Source organism: Dermochelys coriacea, chromosome 26, assembly GCF_009764565.3.
Source record: "Dermochelys coriacea isolate rDerCor1 chromosome 26, rDerCor1.pri.v4, whole genome shotgun sequence".
NCBI lineage: Eukaryota > Metazoa > Chordata > Testudines > Dermochelyidae > Dermochelys > Dermochelys coriacea.
The window spans coordinates 8,656,989-8,681,080 of NC_050093.1; the positions used below are offsets into that span (position 1 = coordinate 8,656,989).

At 42.8% G+C, this 24,092-nt stretch overlaps 1 long non-coding RNA gene across 2 annotated transcripts in view; it reads right to left on the reverse strand.

Moving 5' to 3' along the window:
• Positions 1-24,092, reverse strand: part of LOC119848734 — a 377,186-nt gene that overhangs the window by 212,040 nt on the left and 141,054 nt on the right. For both annotated transcript variants that reach the window (XR_005290325.2, XR_005290324.2), the window contains exon 3: positions 1,493-2,100. This is a non-coding gene — a long non-coding RNA (uncharacterized LOC119848734). The remainder of the gene's footprint in view (positions 1-1,492; positions 2,101-24,092) is intronic.

Consider the following 24,092-nt stretch of genomic DNA (forward strand, 5'->3'; position numbering starts at 1 on the left):
GTTCAGTAGTTTTAATGTTATAGTTTCAATTTGCCAGTTTTACACCCAGACATTAGAAGCGTTCTGTATTTTGTTGTAATGCATTTTCAGGATGCATTTACTAAGGGAGCCTGAAGACAGCAGGCCAAATTCACCATTGATGTAAGCCCAGCACTTCAATGGGAATTGTGTTTTGTTAGTGCCTCATAGAAGTTTCTCAGCACATTACAGGATTTTGCCTTTAAAATTTCAGGAAAAGAGCAGCAAATGAGAACTGACAATATATTACTTTATTCTGACAATCACAATGGTAACTTACATCAGCTATTGAATATCTGCTTCCTGATAATCCCAAGAAAAGTGAATATACAGTGTGCAGTTTGTGGATTTCACCACCTAACAACTGACAACACCAATAAGCTCCCTGGAGGAAGAGCTGCCTGGAAGAACTATATATTATTTTGTTTTATTTTGACACCCCTGCACTCAGGATGATAGATCTGAATGTATATTAGAACTCATGTGCGTGTGCAAAGATGTTTGTCTGTCAAATATCAGAAGAAAGATAAAGCATCCAAGCAATTATGTTTCTGATTACACAAAGGCTATAAAATAAAATTCTTTATACAAATACACCCCTGCGATGCAATGAATGAATGGAGAATCATATAGGTCGGACAATTGAGGGGATTTTCATTTGCAATTTTTATACCCTCTATATGTTTTGTAATTGGATTCCTTGTTTTCACTTTGCAAATAATAAATAAATAATCAATGCAGCAATACATTATGGCACAAAGACTGGGATGTCATCCTCTTTTTATTCAAATATCTTACTGAAACAACCCTTTCTCTTACCATTACACAAGACGCAAGGCAATGTAGATTCAGGCTCAAGGATTGTTCCTTCAGGAGCTAAAAGGAGCGGCCGGATGGGCCGGATTCTGCTCTCACTCATCCCAGTGAGAATCAGGATCAACGCTGAGGAAATCAGCAGAGTCACCGTCTAAGATTGTGTGAGAGCACAATTATCTTCCTAATCCGCTCCATGCTCATGTTCAGTCCAATCTCTCCTTAGCATCCCATAATCATTATAATTCAATCAGCGTGCACTGTTAAGGTCAGAGAGCAGATAACCCCCAAACATTTCACCATATCTGACTATGTGATCTTATTTGACATTGAGCATTCAACTGATGTCCCCATACACAATCTAATTAGCCCCCATTAAAGGGCTTTTTAAAATGTGTTATTAGTTCAAAGCAAACTTCAGGAGTTAAAAGGGGATGCACAGAGTTCATTGCAAGAGTTGGTTCAACTGAACACCTGCAGGACATACTAAGCATAAATAATAATACTGAATACTTACATTGGACTTTAAATCTTCCAAGTGCTGTACAAAGATTCATTAGCTAAACAAACTTTTTTTTCCCCCTTCAAAGAGATCTTCCTTGTCATAGTTTTACATTGGAAAAATATAAATCTCATTTGAATGTAAAGCCAACGGACTTACCACGTTGAGGTGTGCTTCTCGCAAGCTAAGCAGGCCTATGCTTATTCAATACGTGGCTGGGCAACCGGCAGGTGCTTCAGGGAAGTGATATTGGTGTTCGGCAAGTGATGCCCTTCCCTCTGATTCAGCACAGAGTCACTCTGCTGCTGTGTCCTTTTGCATAACATGCAAGACAAACGTTCTTACCAGTCCCGGTCATGAAAGATCCATAGCTCGACTTTTGTTTTAATGCGTTCCACTGCATAGGGAGCTATGTCATGAAACAACTGACAAGATTGAAGTCTGCTTTTTGTGGGGAAAGCTCTTCAGGTTTTCATTTAGACTTCTCTCTGGCCTCCTCTTTTTAGAGCTAGAACCTCACTCAATGGTCCTTTGCCCCACTCAATAGAGCATAGGCTAATCCTGCTGGAATAACAAAGAGTCCATCTCGTAGCCTCAAGCACAGCACTGTGACCTTCTCTTATGTCTCTTTTCACACTGTACACATCCTCTCCACATATTCCCAAGGTGGCACTGTGTCTCCACGTAGCCAAATCTTCCTGGTTACAGAGTGTCAAGGTAAAAGTCAGGTTTCAGAGTAGCAGTTTCATCTTCCAGCAACACAGCTTCTGGAAAACAAAGGCCAAGCATGAAGCTGGAGATGTTATCCTCATTGGCAGATATTGTCATTAAAATCATTCCCTCTCATTTGCAAGGGGATGGCCATGACAAACATGAGAGGTGGTGAAGCCAGACAGGTTAAAATCTACTTGTCAGCCAAGTGTCTAACTTTGTAGCTCAGCTGTAGAGTCTTTTATAAGACAACACCTTGCTCTTTTCAGCTACTTCTCACAGTTGGAGCTTGCAGTATTATGTCACCTCCTTGCATATGCTACTTAAAGGAAGAAAAAGTTCTTACTTCTGTAACACATTAATATATAGTAGTTTATACCATTTCTTCCTCCCAACTCTCATTCAGTTTGTAGACACTGACAAAATACATCAAGGGACATAATTGCTAGCTAATAGCTCCCAGTAATGTGCTAGCTCCCTCACAAATTAGTTTTTCAGGTTCCCTCACTGAAGAGTAATGTGTGCGTCATGTCCCCTTTTAGTGGCCAGCCTGCACACTAGACAACAACCAACTACTAGTGTCAGCTGGTAGAGTTCTTCCTTAAACTCAAGTAGTGAAAGTCCATGCTTTGGTGCAGAAGGTTCAGGATTCAAACTTGTGGATGACATAATTGAAAGTGAGGAGTCAGTATGTTTGCAAATTAGGTGCACACACAATGCAACAACACACAGAGGAGTAGGACACACTAATAAAATTACACCTGCATAGCATGGATGGATGGATCCACACACAATCTTCTGTATTACTTCTCTGCCATTGATAGTGTTTTCTCCCCCACCCCTCCACAAATCTACTGTACTATTAATTCTCTGCCAGTTTGACATTGTATTTCCCCAGGGCACACTTCCACATTGCAGCTTATCTCAGCCCACTACACAGGGCCGTTCCCACAGGGTGAAATTCATCCCTGTACAGAGGTCCAGCACAAGCCCCTATGTTCCACTTAGGTGCTATTGTGAGAGCTTAAACAGTGCATAGAGCTTGTGCCAACACTCTACAAAAGGTGTGTGCCTATGTTTTTCCCTTGCTTCTCTTTACAAAAACTAACAAATGACTTTAAAAGTGGCTAATTGCATCGTGCATTTAAACAATACCCCCTAAATCGCTCGCTCTGCCACCAAATAATGAAAGAAATAATCAGGCAGTGTCAGCCCATGCCTAGAGTTAGAGGAGGGCTCATTACATAGTGTCTGGAGCCAAGGGAGTGCAGTGAAATTGATGGCCTTGTCGTTGGCAGGAACTGAACATAAATTTAATGCTGGGAGGAGGGGAGAGGAAGGCAAGGAGGAAAGGAGAGTCTTCTGCCCAGCTATGGTTAGGCTTTTAACTTTAGCTTTCTTAATAAGTTAAGCCACATTGCCCCCCTCCACAAAATGAATAAATCTCCAGTCAGAATGCAGCTTCTTTCTGACGCTCCCAATGCAACTAGCTAAAAGTTCCATTTTGCTTTTCCCCCTTACCAGCACAGGACCTGATCCAAAGCCCATTGATGTCAATGGAAAGACTCCCATCAACTTCAGATGGTCATTTATTTGTATCACAGTAGTGCCAATTGAGATCAAGGGCCCCTTGTGCTAGGTGCTGTCCAAAAAACACAGAGTATGAGTGAGTTCCTGCTCCAAAGAGCTTACAGTCTGTCTAAACAATAGAGGCAAAGAGTGGGAGAAATGGGCATTAGTATCCCCATTTTACAGAGGGGGAGACGGAGTCATGGAGAGATTAAGTGATTTGCCATCCGACAAGGAATTTATGGCAAAGCTGGGAATTGAACACTGATGTCCTAGTCAGAGCTGTGTGAATAACAGAATTTTCAGTTCACTGACTATTCTGAAAAATCTGGGGGGGAGGGGGGAAATGGGTCAAACCACAAATAGATAAGAACACAAAAATTAAAAATTGGCAAATCAAAAAGAAAAACAGTTTTAGGTCGAATAAAATGTTTTGTTTGACCCAGAATAAAAAGCTCAGAATTGAAATGAACATTTCAAAGAGTTCTGAATGTGCTTATTTGGAGTTCTTTTCTTTTTTAAATAAAATTACGGGAAATTTTGAAACAAAACGTTGTTTTGAACTGAAAAAAATCAAAATGTTTTGTTTCCAAAATGTCAAAACAAAAGGCTTCGTTTTTCGGAATTTGATTGTTTTTTCCAAAACTAACAATATGATGAAACTGACAGGAATTGCAAAACAGTTTCATGTTGCTGGATCTGCTTTCTTTTTTCCCCCCTCCTCCTCCAGAAGGAAGTTTCAATCAAAAAATGTCACCCAGTACTTGTCCTAGTCTAGGGCATCCTTCTTCTCAAGCCCTTAAATTGGCCAAAGTATGGCTCGGCCTACACAGGAGCACCAGAGGGGAGCGATAGAGACTTGACACCCCTTTATTAATTTCCACCCAGCAGCCAATATTGGAGGCTTCCTTGATTTGTCTGCAATTGCTGGGGTGCACATGCAAAGGGGCACTTAGTATCGTCGTAACAGTTACCTGGCCCGGCCTATCATTCTGATAAAAAAAAAAATGTTTAAAAAAAATCAAACCTATAACTCACGTTCCAAAACAAAATCATTTCTACCTGAAAAATGGATTTTTTTTAATTTGGAAAATGTCAAAATGAGATGTGTTTTGATCATTTCAAAATGTCTTCAGGTTTTTTTGTTTTTTTTCCAAAACAAGAAATTAGTCAAAATTGGCCCTTTCCCACAACATTTCAATGTCAATGAATCAGCATTTTCCAATGAAAAAACATTTCATAAAAAAAGTTCCCAACCAGCTCTTTTGGTGTCTACCAACTAACAACAAAAAAGTCCGGCATTCTCAAGCAAAGTCCTTGGTGCTGCCTTTAATTACAGCCTGATTATTCTGCCGTGCAGCCTTATGAGGCTAATTTGGCAAATGCTACAATTCCCTTCACTCATTCTAGTCTGATTGCTTGAAATTCTATGATTTCTTCTCCACAAGAAATGTGGATGTCGAACATCAGCGGTTACTCACACTTCTCCCTTGCTCCCATCTCAGCAATATCCTTTTCAAGCACCAGTGGAGTCATCCTCTATGCCTGGTGCAGTATTGACCCCACCCTTGAATTTGAATGGGGCACAATGAACCAGCTGCAAGATGCAGCTGCCCATGGTCTCTGAACAGCCTCTTCACCAGCCTTTGCCTCATCTAGCTCCATCACCCTTTGTGCATCAAACTCTTCGATACTGGTACTTTGTACCTCTCCAATGCTGCCCATTGCAGAAAAGATGAGGGAATTCCCACTTCTTGAACTGAAATTTAAACTCTGAGAAACGCTGCAGTTCACTGCCAGATGAGGCTTTAGCAGCCGCAAGTATACGTTGTCCATATTAGTTCTAGAAATATCAGAGATGGGCCTGAATCAATCTCCCTTCTTCCCCACCCTGTCAATTCAAGCCTTGAGGAGCTTCCAGTTAGAAACTGAACCTGAATGTTACAGATGGCTTGACCTCTGCTGGTGCCCAAACCGAAGCCCTTGATCCAAAGCCCTCTGAACTCTGGAGCAGTTCACATATGGAGATAAACTTTGCAGCTCAGGCCCAGGTCTGATAACTGGAATCCACCATTTTCAAAAGCACCCACTAATTCTGTAAAAAGAAAAGGAGTACTTGTGGCACCTTAGAGACCAACAAATTTATTTGAGCATAAGCTTTCGTGAGCTACAGCTCACTTCATCGGATGAAGTGAGCTGTAGCTCACGAAAGCTTATGCTCTAATAAATTTGTTAGTCTCTAAGGTGCCACAAGTACTCCTTTTCTTTTTGCGAATACAGACTAACACGGCTGCTACTCTGAAACCTGTCACTAATTCTGTGTACAGCTATCTCAGGGTGCCTATAACCTAGCACGCAGAGGGCCTGGTTTTAGTGCCAGCACCATCAGTTGAAGTTAGTAGGAGCTCCAGGTGCTCAGCTCCTCTGAAAAAAAATCAGACTCCAGGTGTCTCAAAATTTAGTACCCAAATTAGTGGATATTTTAATCATTTAGTGATGAGATGGCCCAAGCCACGCTAATGGAAAGGCTCGTACTGAATTCAGTGGGAGATGGATCAGGTCCAGCTCTGTGGTTCTGATCTGTGATGCTCCTGGTTTCTCTTGCTGGATGTGATAGTGACACAGAGTTGTTTGCTGAGAAAGCAGCAGCAGCAGGGGACCAGGACACAAAGAGCCACATTTACCATTAAGATGGGTACTTCCCAGTGACTGGCATTGACAGAAAGGGTATGTGTGACAGCTAGCTGACCAGCCAGTGAGGACTGGCATCCCTGAGCTGATCTCCTACGGACCACAACTTTCCACTGCATTCGGATCTCCTGTCATCAAAATCTTTTCATCAGCAGCACATCAGAGGCTGGCCCAGTATCAATGAGTTACAGCAGCTGGCTGGCAGGACCCTCTCCCCTACTTTCGGTTTCATCATCCCTGGGGTGATGCTTAGGTTTGAACAATAGCCAGATTTACTAAAGCTCTTCTGAGGCCAGATAAACCTGGGTCTGTCTGGAATATACCCCAGCAGAGATGCAGTGACATCCTTGCTCCTCTCTCAACAATAAGTCCAGTCCCCAATTTCACTCTGCTGTGCTAAATAGGTCTTGTTGTCTCTTTTTACCAGTATGGTGGACTGGCCTCTCCTCTTAGGGATTCCTCTGTCTATGCTGACCCATGGCTTTCCTTGGACAGCATGTGTCAGTTGCCACTTCTTCCTGTGCACACTTCAATTTGCACTGTGAGCATACAGCACCATGCTATGCAAATACAGTACTGTATATTGGCAGAAGTGGAGAAGTCAACATACAGTGGAGAAGCCAAAGGCTGAATGGTCTCAGAGACCAAAATACCTTTCCATCCCTCGAGATGGCTTTCCAGGCCACCAATGACGTCCATTGATGGGGTTCTTTTCGTCAATGCTTTCTTGCAAGATGTATCCAAGCAGCAACTAATTAAGAATTGCTGTCAATCCATCTGCGCAGCATGCCAGATGAGAACAGCTTTATTCAGGGTGTTCTGGCATGAAGTCCAAAGCACAGTTCAAATATTTAAATCTGTAGGCTAGCATTCCTTTCATCTTGACATGCGCCTCTTTCTCTCTGACAGCAGTGCTAGCAAAATAAACACTAATGTTCTGACTCAATCTATCACTTAAGAGTTTTTTAACCAGTTATTGTAGGTTGCAAACCTTTTCCCCCAAACCACTAGACTGAGGTTTAATCAGGGCAAATTGAGCACTGCTTAATTTATGAGATGCATGTCTGGCTTTCTCTCACCCTCTCTATATTCATCAACACAGACAGTTTAGCCATTATTCTGGATCTTTGTCATCTATAGTGACTGGAGTAGTAGATAAATAATTTGCTTGATACAAGTTTTGTGAAGGCTCCCAAAGCTAAATATCTGCCAAACTATTGTTCCCTTTTCATTATAGGTGGTGCATTCCATCCTGTGCACTGAATGAGTCAGGGATATATATAATATTTATATACTGATGTGTGTGTGTGCGCGTGCGCGCGCGCACGCATTTCAAACCAGAGAGCATAAAGTTCCTGTGGGGAAAAAAATTATGTGATTATGGCAGAAAAGACAGTATCATAATGCATAAGGAAGCTGAATTAAAGGTTACATGGGCAAACGTGTTTCTGGCATTTCCTAACTTTTCAGTATTTGACTTTACAATTGTAAAAATCTTTTTTTATGTAGAGCCGTGGGTTGTGTGTGTGTTTGGTTTTTTTGGGGGAGGGTTGGTGGGGGTGGGGGACATAGAAATATGCTGCTGAGATGAGCTGTGACATCTTACTAATGCTAGCCATTTCCTCCAGTCATCAGTGGTGGCTTGTATTAGCACATGCCCAGCTGGGGCATGGAAGACACTTCTACATATGCAATAATCCTCATGTTTAAAAAAAAAAATCGCATTTCAAAATAGTAGGGACACGAACAAATATCAAAGCACAGATTCAAGAGTCCTAGCGCACTCTAGGGAGACAGCTCAATCTGAAGTGCCCTTTAGGTAGAGCCCGATATCTTTGATAGTTCACCATATTTGATCAAATAAACCTATTGATCCTTAGCATGAAAGTTCAGTACAGACTATCAGTGCTGCAAGAGTAGTACAATAAAACTGTCAGTCTTTTTGATCTCTGCAAAAGCATTTCATCTTGACATTTGTTAAATATATCAGATTGTTTAAAATGAGAATAGGGTTTTAAAAGCTTACTGGAAAAGAAAAGCACATATTAAAATTTCAACTTTTACATCTGGTAACTTTCACTTTGGGTACTTTTCATTAACTGTATTGCACAGCCAGATATCATTATCCAATTCCATTTTAAGCAAGATGGTGAAACCTAAATGGATTTCTAAATATATATGCATAGCTTCTTTCTTACAAGTGCTTTGTAAGAAGGTTTATCAGCTTCTGCACCTTCTCAATCCATCAGTCCTCAGGAACACCTTATGACCCCGGTCATCTCACAATGGGAATCTGTATAGGAACAAGAGTCTATGCTAAAAATTCCAGTGAAGCACTAGGACCCAAATGGCAATGTACTTGGCAAATAGAGGGAAGGAAGGAAGAAAAAGAAAAAATTCAGTAATCTGATGCACTGCATGAGTCAGGGCCAAACTCTGATCTCAGCAACACCCCTGTAAATCCAGAGTAAATGCACTAAATTCATCATAGTTACCCTGGATATGTTTAAGTGTAAATGAGATCAGAAGGCAGACCCATGCATCTACACACACACTGCATTCATCCCTGCATACTCACACACACACGTATATGTAGTTAATTGTGATTTATGAAAACCATAGGCATCAGACAATAGTAAAAACCAAAATCCTCAAGAGAAAACAGCAACCAAGTGTCTGAGCCAGTCCCTCACACTGAAAACTTCTACCTCAAAAAATGGAACCACCATTAATTCTCCTTTCATTCTTTTCTTCAAGAACCCAGAGGGAAAATGATAAGTTCTGCAGAATGCCTGGAAATGTAACCAATCCTGAATCTGGTGGACAGAGGCGGGGAACCCAGTCCTTTGAACAAAATACGGACTTCCAACAGCCACCTCAATGTATGTTAACTGGGTTGGATGTTGGAAGGGACTCCATCTCAAGCACCTTCATTGATCTCCACTGAACACAGCCTATGGCAACATCATGTAATGAGTAGAATGTGGCAAAATTTTTCAGATAAAACTTTTTTGCTGAAAAATGCAGAGTTGGGTTGACTGCAACATTTTGTGAATTCATGTCAAACTTTCCAAAATAGTTTCAATCAACCCCTCTCTCTCCCCAAATCCCCAAAAAAGTTTTGTTTTGACATTTTCCAAATGACTTTTCATTTCATTTTGTACTTCGATTTTATTAATTTGTAAAACACCTCAAAAATGAAGCAAGATTTATTTTGGAGGTTGAAGAAAACATTTCATTCAACTTTTTTTTTTCCCTTCACATTTTTGGTTATCCCTTAAATTCACAAAAATGTTGTTTTGGGTAGACCCAACATTTATTCTCCCTCCCCAACTCCCAATTTCTCAGTTTGGTGGCCAAACTGGTTATTCACACAACTCTAGTAATGATTCCCAACTCCCATTCCCCATGGGTGATCGGCAAGGATTGACCTGTGGGACCATCAGTACTAAAAGCAAAGTTTCTAACTGCATGCTCTGAAGGAGTAACTTCGTTATGAAGCAGCTGTAATAGACTTATCCTTTTCATGGGCCCAAGCTACTAAAGCAGGGCAAAGATCCATTTTCTCCTACTGAGTTACAAATCAGAGAAAGAAGAAATGTATGTGCAGGGAACATAAACAGCTCAGCCAGCACATGTGGTCCTAACTATGGACTAACAGCCATAGGACAAATTATATGCATTGTGTACCTTTCACATCCTCCCATGCACTCTGTCCACTAACCTATCCTTGGTGAGACTACTCCTCACATCCTAAACCCCTGCTATCAAAGAGCGGTCCTTTTGCTGAAAAAGAACTAACTACAGAAGCATTTTTCTTCTTCCTCTTCTCTTCAGATATGGATCATGTGAAACCATGGATAATAATCATAGCAGACAGGCCTGAGGTTCAGTACTGGCAATATTCAGTCCTGGAACACTGGCAGATTTAAGGTTCAATATCTCATGAAACCTAAAGGGTAGAAACACAGGGCCAACTTCTCAGCTGGAGCAAACTGATGTAGTCAATGGAGCTACTCTAATTTACACCAACAGAGGGTCAGGCCTATAAATCTGCATCTTTTGAGAGAACAGGGATTTCAGAAACCTCTTTTGGTTTAATATCAGACCCACTCAAACCCTGAGGGAGCATCTTTGTTGTTGCCTTGGTTTGCAATCTGTAAAAAGAAGAGGGAGAGGAAAAAATAGGATTAAAACTATGCAATGAGTGGGTGGAATGGAACAGAGACCTGGAGATGCTATGAAAAAAGGCAAGGAAGAGGGAACTGAAAAATAAATAGTGTGATCTGATCTGCCTCTAATTTGCAATAGCAATTTCTCCTGAACCAAGATACTCCAGTGCAAGAGGGTGGGTTGGCCCTTATGGCTGCCTGATCTTCTGTCCTGAGCAGCTCCATCTCCAGCCCCAATCCTCGAGTGGCATCCTTTGAGTTCCTCTAACTTAAAGACCATTGCAATCTGGCATAAGGGCCTGTTCACCCACTGGGGAAAAGCTGGAGTGCAGCGATGGTCCAGCCACTCCTCCTACACCCTCCCTATACAGAAGTCATGCTGGACTGCGGAAATCACATGGGAGCTGGAGGAGTTTTCAGAGAGCCAATACCTGAACTGTAAGCAGCACAAAGGAGACCAATTGTGGAAGAGAAGCTGGCCCATTGATGCCAAATCATTTTATTTCTGATTCACACTGATGGTCAGCAAGAATAGAATTGAGACCATTAGCTCTACCATATATTGAGCACCTCTTGTGGCAGCCTTGCTCTGGAGGAAGGGGCTGGTTCTATCCCTAATCTATAGCACAAATTCCTTTTTAGCTAGAAAAGCTCAGTGTATTAGTAGTAGATTATCAAGTCACCTTTGGAAACAATTGGGTTTAAAATTACATGGGGGGGGGGGAGGAGGTAGTTCTCTATGATATCAATCTGGTTTCCAACCCCCCTGGAAAAATAGCACACAACCTGGTACTCCAGGAGGCTCCTTGCACCATTAGGAAAAATATCTGAAGTTCAGGAAGGAAAAGTTAGTGAGTAACTTAAAGTGAAAGTGTTCCCCCTGCCCCCTCCGGTCAGCATATTAGAAACCCTGCTGAAGGACATAAACAGAGAGATCAGCCTGAATGACTGAAAACAGGAGCACTCAGGGGAGAGAAGGCCAAGAAACAAGAGAGAAGAAAGATTTTTGTTCTTTCCTTTAAACTAAATTTATAACTCTGTGTTGAAAAGAACAACCAAGAAATTGCTTTCAAGACGAGAGAGAGCAGGGAATTGGGAGCACAGGGGGAGAGAGAAAGAGACCAGAAGAATATTTTAGGAAATGGTCACTGAATTTAGTTCTTATGAAAGTTTAGCAGCAAGGCAGAAATTTTACCCTGTTCAGGGGACTAGGGCAAAGCCTATGCAACACTTAAGCCTCACAGAGTTTAAAGGGAATGTAAATGGTGTATGAAGCCCATGCTGTTCCCCTGTATCTTGGTAGAATTGGATACAACCATGCACAGGACACATGGATGATTTTCTGTGAAGTGCAAAGCACTCTAGATCATGGATTCTACACTAGGACCCCCTTGTGTGGGGAAGAATTGGCAGGAGAGTAAGAAGGTTTAGCAAAAAAAAAAAAAATCCCACAAACCCCCCCTCCCCCCCCCCCACACACTGTTGCCCCATGTCCCTGGAGCAGCTGGATCTGCCCAAGCCCTGAATATCCTGGAAGGGTGAGGAAAGATAGCAAGTTATGGACTCCCCTCATCTCACCAGAAGACAGCTATTGATAAAGAGGGCATCAGGAGTTCTTCCCTGGGGCTACCCAGCAGGAGCATTGCAAGCGGCCAGAAAAGTGGCTGTCTCAGAGGTAGCCCAGCAAACATGCAATCTGTGTGGCCAAAGTTTCCAAGTATTCTTCAAAGGTAGCCTTAAGGAGAATGCATCGTTACAGTTTAGCCTGGAGGTAACAAGGTCTGCAGAGTGGCGCAGAAATTTCACAGGGAGCTCAAGTGAAGCAAACAAAACTAAATAAACCCTCACAGTGGCTTCAAGTTTATTTTATTTATTTACGTATTACTGCGTTTTAAGAACAAAACTCATCACAGCCCCTTCACACAGCTTAAATCCTTCTATTCCCATTATGGAGCACAAGACTCCATGCACCACTTAGTTCCTTCTTAATCCTCTACCACGGTGCTTAAAGAGGGAATAGGACCCTCTGCACAGGGGTGAATTAGACCCAGACAGGGCGCAAGCACAACTGGAGAAAAAAAATTAGTTCAAGCCTTTAAAACATTCTGCAAAATTCATGAGGCTCTACTATTAATTATTTCTATTACAGTAGTGCATAGACACCCCCTCTGAGATCAGGACCCCACTGTTCTATGCATGATAAACACACACAGTAAGAAACCCTCCCTGTTCCAAAGAGATTATAATCTAAATAGTGCCCTATTCCTTGGACCACACTGCGTCAATTGGCAGCTTTGTGAGGGATAAACTGATTGGAAGCAACTAATTGTGTCATTTTTAGCGGGTGTTTTTCTTCTGGGATAATCCTCTTCCATTGTTGCTTGGTTGGCTTTGGAAAAGCTTAGTTGGAGATGATACTGTAAATCTCCTCTGGGCAACATTCCTAGTCTGTTTATTATTTTCATGCAAGAGTATAGCCTTGATACGATGCTGGATGCCACAAAAATGCTTAATTATGTTATTTCCCTTGGTGGGGGGAAAAGGAGGAAGCATCATAGCCACTGTGAAAGCTACAGCATTGTCAATAGAGAACACACCTTTGATAGAAGACGAAGGAATGCATTAACAAGGGGAAATAGACCCTATTTAATGGGCCAATTTTGGTATCGGAGGAGATTTGGAAGATTATTTTGGAAATATGACCGAGACATGATTTTAGTCCTCCAGGAAAATATGATAGGCAATTTCCTTGTCTGAGAATATGTCCATAAGCTGACAGCAGGGGATGCCTCACTGTGCAGAGGTATAATGCAGCCCTCCGTTATCTGAATTTAGCTGTTGGGAGGTGGGTTGAAAAATAGTTGTTAACATTTGCCTGTTGTTCTGTCCCTTAGTTTCACTTCATTACTGGCTCCTCTCTCTATTTCAACAACGATGCCGCTACCACTGTCCCCAGTTTGCACAAAGTGCTGCTAGCCAGAGTTCAAGGAAGGAAATAAAGGGAAAAGGCAGAACATATAAAGTTTGATTCTTCTCTTCTGTTGTTATAAACCAGGAGTAACTCTGTGAAAGCCAGTGAGATTCACAGGTATGAAAGGGAGTGAATCAGGCCTATAAAAACATTCAAAGAGCCACAGAACCCAAGTGGTCTCCACAGTACAGGATGATGTCAAAGGGAAGATTCAGAAGGTGTTGTGTTGGGTTGTTTTTAACTGAATGATTCTGCAGTGCTGGGAAAGTCACGTTCGGCTCCATTATAGATTAAATGGCAATTTCCACTGCGCATTCCAACAATTGCCATTCCCATCATGGTTTTTATTGCAGAGCTGAATGGGCTTTACCAACATTAATGAACCCAGACACACACGACCCCCTGAGAGATAGGGTAATAGAGGTATGGCCATTTTACAGATGGGGAATGGAGGCAGAGAGAGATTAAATGACTTTACTGTAGATCACGTAGAGCTGGGAACGGCACTAAAATCAAGGTTAGCCTTGTTCAAATTACTAGATGACTCCTTGAACCATTGCAACTGAGAGGTTAACTTAAACCCCTCCATTCCGTTGTACTGGTTTTTATATCTGTTATATTAGCATTTTTTAATCTATCAATCAGCCTCTCTTAGGTACTTATGCAGATAAATGTATTTATCCTCACAACATCCCTGTGAAGCAGGGCAGTGCTATTATCTCTATTCTACATATGGGAACTGAGGCTTACTGACTGGCCCAAGGTCCCACAACAAGTCTGTGGCAGAAGAGAGACTTGAACCCTGGTCTTCCAACTGCTAGGCCAGTGTCCTAGTACTGGTATAAAGCTGAATTAATGAAGAATCAGGTGCTTTAGACTGTCATCAGGGGCAAAAATTCTCTTCTTAAATATGCACTATGGATCTGCATTGCATATACTGCATTTATCCCTGTGTAAACTTTCTACCAATATCCATGGAGAGTACACAAAAACAGTGAATGAAACAGAGCATAGTTCTAGCCTGCCGGGTATTGCTCTATGACCTCACATGTGACTGGAAAGAATTTGCCGAGAGTTGACTGCAAGTGGTTCTCCCCAGCCACCCCCTCCCACTCCAGGATAATGTTGATTTTTCTTGGAGAGAGAGGTGGCAGTTCATAGGAGGTCCTGGCTGTGGTGCATCCTGGGAAATGTAGTCCAGTCAGGGAGGCTCACCCACAGAGGGGAATGAGGACACGAGGCAACCAAACTACATCTCCTGTGAGGCACAGTGACAGCATATCCAAATTGATATTTTCCAGGGAGGGGAATCAAGATTTTCCATGGGAACTACTTTTCATGATCAGTCATGTTCTGTCAGAAATCCAGCTTGCCACCAAAAAACAGTTGACAGAAATTTTTTGACAAGCCCTAAATTTGCCAGTAACTTTTTGCTGCTCATAGACTTTAAGGTCAGAAGGGACCATGATGATTATCTTGTCTGACCTCCTGCACAACGCAGGCCACAGAATCTCACCCACCCACTCCTGCAATAAATCTCTCATCTATGTCTGAGCTATTGAAGTCCTCAAATCCTGGTTTAAAGACTTCAAGGTGCAGAGAATGCTCCAGCAAGTGATCCGTGCCCCACGCTGCAGGCGAAGGCAAAAAAACCCCCAGGGCCTCTGCCAATCTGCCCTGGAGGAAAATTCCCTCCTGACCCCAAATATGGCGATCAGCTAAACCCTGAGCATATGGGCAAGATTCACCAGCCAGATACCCAGGAAAGAATTCTCTGTAGTAACTCAGATCCCACCCCATCTAAAATCCCACCACAGGCCATTGGGCCTATTTACCACCAATAGTCAAAGTTCAATTAATTGCCAAAATCATTTTATCTCATCATACCATCTCCTCCTCCTGTGGCACTGGGTTCACCACGCCAGCACACACCCACGCAGATCTCACTGGATATGATTTTTGTTTCACACTGATATAATTCTGGAGTGACTCCATCAAAGTCAATGGAGTTACACCAGTGGAGGGAATGGGAATCAGGTCCATTTTCTTTAGTGGGAGGTGTGCAGAATTTTAGCTATTTTATCACCTTGACTTGAAACTAAACAGCCACAAAACCAGTTTTCTATTTGGATGTGACCAGGAACAACTATAAATCAAACTTTGGAAAACTTCACTGCTGCTCTTCTTAATGGCTGGATGGAATTGCTGAGCTCATAAGATAGATTTTATGACACATTTCTGGAAGGGCTCCCCCGCCTGTCTCTCTCTGCTTTTTTAAAATGCTCTTGTGCATTGTTTGGGTCATTTTAAATACTGGAAAGCACAGGTCAATGGTCGTTAGAATTTCCCACACAGTAAATAAAAAAAAAATTCTTATGAACTCAGCAATTCTGTCAAGCACTAAGGAGAGTATCAAAGGAGTTATTACAGAGCACCGAGACACAGACAGATATACGACATCGTCCATCACAAAGTGCTACTACTCACTTATCGGCTCTTGCAGGGTTGGACAGCATTGCCTTAAGCCAGTTTCTCTTGTTCAGTTTGCATAGATTTTGTAGGGTCATGATAAGATATGGTTACTTTCCCCCCCCCCCAATAGCTATCTTTTGTACATCTCCTTTCTCAAGGCCTAGTTCTTCAAGGTGCTACCCAGTGACTCTGCCAAGCCCTCATCTCCTTTCAGCCAGCCATAGGAAACACAGTTCCTCCCACCCCATGAACAATTAAAAACTTTCAAAAAAAATTACAGCAAATTTCCAGTTTCCATTCTGAATCAAAATTTGTTTAGTTGCAATTTGAATCCATTTTTTTGTTTCGCAACTCCAAAATATTTACTGTAATTTCAAAATTTTCCATTGAATAACTTCCTTTATAAAATGGGGAAAATAGCACTGCTGTGCCACACAGAGGTGTTGTGAGGATAAAAACATTAAAGCTTCTGAGGCACTTGGGTATTATGGAGCTAGGTCCATATAAGTACCTTAGATAGGGTCCTCAAACACACTTTTCCATGTGAAAACACGGGCAATGCCAATACTGAGCTATTCCGGCATCAGATAAATAGGTGAAAAGTAGGTGGCCCCAGCTCAGTCACAGTTAGAGGCAATCTTGGTGCCACAGAATGAGGTAACTTTTGAGGAACAGACATCCTCATTATTTACTGAGGATGACTTAAGACCGCATGCTCTCCCTCATCTTCTGTCATTGAGGTGATGCACAATCTTGGGTTGCTCTCAGATCTGTGCCTACACAAGATGGGCACCCAAAAAATGGAGGCACTTATTGTCAGTAGCCTGTTTTGAACTTGGCAGCTGAAGTGACTCACTCAAGGTCAGTAGCAACGCTGGGAATAAAAACCTAAGACTAGAGCAGTAGCAAAGAGGAGGACAGAATCAAGGGCCATGAGCTCCCAGTGTGACACTGTGGCCAAGAGGGCTAACGTGATCTTTGGATGAGTAAAGAGAAGAATCTTGTGTAGGAGCAGAGGCATTATTTTACCTCTGTATTTGGCACTGGTGCAACTGCTGCTGGAATAGTGCATCCAGTTCTGGTGCCCACAGTTTAAGAAAGATGTTGATAAATTGGAGAGGGTTAACAGAAGAGCCACGAGCATGATGAAAGGATTAGAAAACATGTCTGATAGGTTAGATTCCAGGAGCTCTATTTAGCTTAACAAAGAGAAGGTTAAGGGGTGAGTTGATTACAGTCTATAAGTACCTACACTGGGAACAAATATTTAATAATGGGCTCTTCAGTGTAGCAGAGAAAGGTGGAAGTTGGAGTTAGACAAATCCAGACCGGATATAAAGCATGACTTTTTAACAGTGAATGTAATTAACCTCTGGAACAATTTACTGAGGGTCATGGTGGATTCCCCATCACTGACAATTTTTAAATCAACATGGGATGTTTTTCTAAAAGAGCTGTTCTAGGGATTATTGTGGGGCAGTTCTCTTGCCTGTGTTATCCAGGAGGTCAGACTAGATGATCACAATGCTCCCCTTTAGCCTTGGAATCTATGAATCTAGGTTAGCCTATGCCTCAAGGCCCATGGCATTAGTATTCCAGATCAAATTAAAATAAGATACTATATTTGTTGGCTAATATCATCACAAAAAATAAATGTACTGAGAAGCTGTGGATAGAAATAGCATCAGTTATCATCTGCACCCTCCTTTAAAAACATTACTAGAGCCAGCACTTCAATATGCAACTACACGTTACTAACAGGCTGAGTAAATGAAGGTCAGGCCACAGAAAGGTGTCTGCACTGACCATGTGCAGTTTGGTGTGGCTCAGCGACTGTTTGCATCACACTTGAGCTTATCACGTAAGACTTGACACCGCAGTCCAGCAACAGAGTGGTAGGACTGTCTGCCCTGCTGTTGGGAGCAGATATCCTTCTGATTCGACACTGTGGATCTGTTTTTGAAGGGTAAAAAAAACCAGCGAGTCTTCAGTTGGCTGTGTTTGAAAACGAGAGAGAAAAATCCAGTTGCCGTGTTGGGTATTCCCCTTCCCTCATCACAGACTCCAACAGCTCAGATCTTACTCAATGAAGGGATTTATTGCAAACCACTCTTTTCTTTTTAAATGCACTTGGTGGATTAACCAAAACAGGACATTAAGTGTATCTACATGGTAACTACCGATCTGTACATCAATGGATAGAGCAGGGGTGGCCAACCTGAGGCTGAGAGGGAGCCAGAATTTACCGATGTACATTGCCAAAGAGCCACAGTAATACGTCAGCAGCCTCCCATGAGCTCCCGCCCGCCCCACTCCCAGTTCCTCTTGCCCACCGGCAGTCCCGCCGATCAGCGCCTCCCCCTCCCTCCCGATCAGCTGTTTCGTGGCATGCAGGAGACTCTGGAGGGAGAGGTGGGGGAGGAGCAAGGGCACTGCAGGCTCAGGGGAAGGGGTGGGGAAGGGGCGGAGTCGGGGAAGGGCCTGTGGCAGAGCCAGGGGTTGAACAGTGAGCATCCCCCGGCACATTGGAAAGTTGTCACCTGCAGCTCCAGCCCCAGAGCCGGTGCCTAGCCGCATATTAACATCTGACGAGCCGCATGTGGCTCCGGAGCCCCAGACTGGCCACCCCTGGGACAGAGTATAGACCACCACATTCCACTGATACGGAACAAAACAACAGCCCGATCTCTGCAAGCCTGGCATACGCCAATAGTCCTGTCAAGCTTAATTGAGTTCTGCCATGTGAACAATAATGGCTCCCATGTGTAAGATTTTGCTGGATTGGGGCCAAAATAATCAGTCTGTTTCTAGATGGCGCCAGGTACAGAGGTGGGGGGCTCAGTTTAAAAGCCTCACATCATGTTGTCAGAAGGGCAGGTGGCATATGGGGGCTATGCTCTATAGATATTAGACCACAGTCTGTAATGAGTTCCAGCCCTTTGCTGCTCTCAGAAGGCTCAAAGAGGTCGGGCACTGGTTAGCAGAGAATTCCCCTGTCGAAAGGGAACTCCCTGCTGGCGTACACGTGCGGATCTGAGCCGTGTGCTTTTGCAGTTGGCAAAAGGGGAATGTCAGGAACAAACAAGGAGGCAGGCAGTGTCCATGGCAGAGCTCCACTAATGTCTATACTCCACGGTTATAGGGTTCAGTGATGCAAATTAGAGCTGCAAGGAAGTTGGCCCTGAGAATCAGGGAGCCAGAATCTCTCCCGGACACCCCAGCCCTACTCTCCTGCACTGAGCAGAGACCAGCTGCAGGAGAATCAAGCCCATATTTGCTCCTCCAAATTTGCCTCCTATAAATCAGGAGTGAAGCCACTGAAGTCAGTGGAGTTAAATATATGTAAGAGGAGACTCAGTGCTTCCTGGATGCATCCAAATGAGGATTTATTGAAGCTATGACGGAAGCTGTAGGATGTAGCATATATTACAACACAGTCTAGGGATGTTCCTGCAATTTCAAAGGATGGTTAAAAGATGAAACCAAATACAGCTTTAGCAGAGGATCTGAGATCCTGCAGCACCCAATTTAAATCTGCGTGGGAAAATTTTGATGGAACTGTTTTCTGTAGAAATGCTATTTCATCGACGGCAAGAAGTTTCACAGCAGCATGGCGATTTCAATGACTTTTTTTAAAAAAAATCAAAATGAAGCATTACAATGGCATTGAAAAGTTCTGCTTCAATGAAATTGGAAAGTTTAAATAATTCAAACTATTCAAAATGAAAAGTAGTTTCTGAAACAAAAACATTGATTTTTTTTTTTGAAATACCAAGCTCATAGAGAGATTGTTTTGATGGTCACAGATTTCTTCATAATATTCCATAGGCAATTTTGAATTGTTTTCATTTTCATTCCAATGCAGAATGAAACTAAACTTTGAAATCATGGAAGTTCCCACAAAATGGGAAATTTTGGTGTCATCTCTGTATTTGACACTGGTGCAACCGCTGCTGGAATACTGTATCCAGTTCTGGTGCCCACAGATGAAGAAGGATATTGATAAACTGGAGAGGGTTCCAAGAGGAGACACAAGAATGATTAAAGGATTAGTAAACATGTCTTACCATGCGATAAGCTAAATAGAGCTCCTTCAGTCGAACAAAGAGAAGGTTAAGGCATGACTTCATTGGTGATGGGTCCATAGGTATTAGATTAATCTAATCTAGAGAGACTAATTTCTTTGGTCTTGACTTAGCTTAAGAAAAACCACCAAGCACTACATACATACCAGCCAACCTAAACACCAGCTTTACATATAGTTGGCATTGGTCCTGCTTTGAGCAGGAGATTGGACTAGATGACCTCCTGAGGTCTCTTCCAACCCTAATATTCTATGAGTCTAGAAAATTTGTTTAAAAAAACAAATAAAAAACCCTACTGAAACAAGACGCTTCACTGCATATAATCATCCCCATGGAGAGAGGAGAAGAAAAAACAAACCATGCACGAGACAGGTCAGTCACCTTGCTTAATGCACTCAGATGCTACAGTGATGAGGGACATGTAACAACCTGGATAGAATAAACTAGGCACTAATGTAAATAGGTAGTAGATTGTGGCTAGAGAGGTTCAGCGAGAGGAGTCAGAAAGTAAAAATTTGCTCCTTGGTTTCAGTACAGAACTTTCTGCTTCACTGAAGACATCACAAATGACATGGATGTGCTTAACAAGGCCCCGGGGCAACTGGAAGATAACATTGATGCAATTTAGATAAGCAATTGAGTTTATGGCACAGTCCAGACAATCTATGATCAGTTGCAGCTGGTCAGCTAGGGGGACAAAACCAGCTGAGAAGCAGCCCGACCTGTGGAAAAGAAAGCCGGGATTCAGAAGGTAGGCAAGAGCTGTGTGGATACGAGTATGCTCAGCAGAAACCCCCATACTCTAGATTGCACTTGATCAGTAGCCACTTGCTTACTGAAGTCAATGGGAAACCCGTGTGTGAACTGAAGGCAGCACACGTGGCCCTGATTTCCTAGGGGAAAAATAATTGGTAGACCAAAGCAGAGATAGAGGCATATTGGACCTTCCCTACCCAGCATCAGCCAAGGGCTACTGAGACCCTAAGTTATACCTGGGCTTTATTGGTCCCCATAGGGCTTTGCAGGAATCATAGGTTTGCCCAAGTCATGCCCCCTCCCATCCCATCCCATTATGAATCCTCTCCTCCTACAGCCTGACCATGGGGCATCTCTGGTCTGAATCTACCCCCACCGCTTTGCCCCAGCTGGAGCAGCTCAGTTCACAGGATTATTCCTCGGAAGGCTTTGTACCCGCTGCTGTACAGCATCTTTGAGCAAAAGGGGGGCTGTCAAGGTTCCCTCCCCACTGTGAACTCTAGGGTACAGATGTGGGTACCTGCATGAAAGACCCCCTAAGCTTATTTCTACCAGTTTAGGTTAAAATCTTCCCCAAAGTACAAATCTTTCCTTGTCCTTGGATGGGTACTGCTGCCACCACCAAGTGAGTTAGACAAAGATTCAAGAAAAGGACCACTTGGAGTTCCTGTTTCCCTAAAATATTCCCCCGAGTCCCTTCGCTCCCTTTTCTGGGAAGGCTTGAGAATAATCTGCCAACCAAATAGGTAAACCAGGTGAGCACAGACCAGACCCTTGGTATTTAGGACACTAAAAACCAATCCGATTCTTAAAAAAAGAGAACTTTATAATAAGGAAAAAAAAGTGGAAGAAACACCTTGGTAAAATCAGCATGGAAGGAAATTTTATAGGGTAATAAGATTCAAAACACAGAAGATTCCCCTCTCAGCAAAACTTTAAAGTTACAAAAAACAGGGATAAACCTCCCTCTTAGCATAGGGAAAATTCACGAGCTAAAATAAAAGATACTCTAATGCATTTCCTTGCTATTACTTACTAATTCTCTAAGTTAGATGCATCATTCAGTAGGAGCTAAATTACTTGCTTGGTCTCTCTCTTTGTCGCAGAGAGAACACACACACACACACACACACACACACACAGCAAAAACCTTCCCCCCCACAGGTTATCTGAACTTCTTAACCCTTTACAGGTAAAGGAGGGATTTTATGCTACCCTTAGCTGTATGTTTATGACAGGGGCCCAGGGCAACAACGGATTGGGCCTCCAATATTAGCCAGCAGCAAGATGAGCTACACCTTCAATAACACTTAGTGCTTTACGGGCCTGACTCAACCCTGTGGATATAGTTTTACGGCGGTGTAACTCCATTAACATTTTGCCCTTTTGCCATGTGGGTGATCTTGAACAACTACATCCTGCAGCCTAGGGCAGGATTTGACCCATACGTACATATTCACACACAATATATATGTACATATTCTTGTGGATGCAATGGAGGTTGCTTATATTCTGGAAGGGAAACTCTAGGCTCCATAAGGGAAGGACAATCTGGTGGAACGGGCAGTGGATTGGGCTGCAGGGGACATGGATTCAAGTCTCAGCCAGGTCTGTAGCTCAGTGTTTCTGTAGGCTACTGGCCTGTTTCCCCAGCCCAGGAAGGACTGACACTACACCCAGTGTCTGATTCAAGATTTCCAACCTCAGGGCTTTACCTTGATTTCTTCCACTTAAAAACTGATAACCATCTCCACATTAGTTGGCCCTCTTCCTTAACCTGGGGGGGTCTGCAGGGACCGATCTATTGCACAAAGGTTTCCACGCTACAGGCCACCTGTCTGAGAGTCATTCACAAACTGCACTTTTCTCCCGTGACCATGGGGCTTCCTGCCAGAACCTTGCTGCTCCTAGGAGCTCTTGTCCATTTCTCCAACAGACCATTTGCCTGGGAAGCCTCCTGCCACAGGAGCCACCCCGCTCCTTGTAGGGTTTGCACACCTCCCCTCACCACACCATCTCCTGCAGAAGCTTTCCTGTTTCCTGCAGCACTCTCCCCAGCTGGGCTACTTGCTGGCTGTTATAATCACCTAACCCTGATCTGATAGGCCTCAGCTGGGATATAGATGATCCATCACAGGTGGGGCTGGGCCCAGCTCCACTTAGAGGGCCAGCCACCCTGTGAGTCTCAGTTCCCTAACCATAAAACGTTGTGAGGATAAAAACCATTAATTGCTGAGACACTCAGATATCATGGGGTTGAAAGCCAGACCAGTACTAGCTAGAATCCCATCTAGTTATTATTTATTTGCATTTTCCACACCAAGTCTCTCTCTGTCTCTCTCTCTGCAGGTATAGATAGGTGCATGTATAGATCCTAGACTTGCAGCATCTTTCTAAAAACAGCAAAAAATAAACAAACAAACAAATAAATAAAAGAATAAGCAGATGCTGGCTCTTATTGGAAAATTCACTATCACCTCCCCCATTTGTAACCATTGCAGAACACAGTCATCTCCCTAGAGGTCTGACACCTAAAAGCTTATTGAAGGAGAAAATTCAGTCTCTCCAAGATATTGGCTTTTTTTGTGATGTGTCTAGTTACATGAAAGAAGTGTTACGTCTTGTATGAAGGAATTGGAAAGAATCAGAGATGCAGTGATAACAGAAGGGGGAGGGAAGGAATCTATCTGCATGCAATCCAGAATTTTTTTGTTTAGATGAACTTCTTTTAAAGAAAGACTCCTGGAGGCCAAAGTATATCGCTCAGCAAACAGAAGCAACATGGAATTTCACAGCTGATGAATAAACCAATGGATAAAAACAAAGGGGAGGAGGGAGAACTAGGATTAATGGGTATGAACCGGGATTACTGTTCTGTCCACTCTCTCATTTGGATAATTACATTCTACAAACATTTGCCTTATTCGATTAATAGGCTGCTTTGTGATCACTCCTGTTAGCAAACTCAGCTGGTAGAAGGGTGAATTTCACCCCAGGATAACATCTATGCAACACTTATGTCTTATTTTGACATTTTAGGTGGCATTTAAATACTTATAGCTTCTGATTCTCTGCACAGGGGGTGAATAAGCATCTATCTCCTGGGATTTATAACACTCCCATCATCACCACATTTAAGCGCCTCAAAACAATTAATAAATTTATCCTCATAGCATTCCTGAGATTTAGGGACTATTCTTCCCAATCTATAGATGGGCAGCTGAGACACGGGGATTTAGGGCTATAATCCTGCAAGCGCAATGCACACATGTAGCTTTATTCACATGAAATGAGTGAGAGTGCTCACATGCCTCAAGCTAAGCATGTGGGTC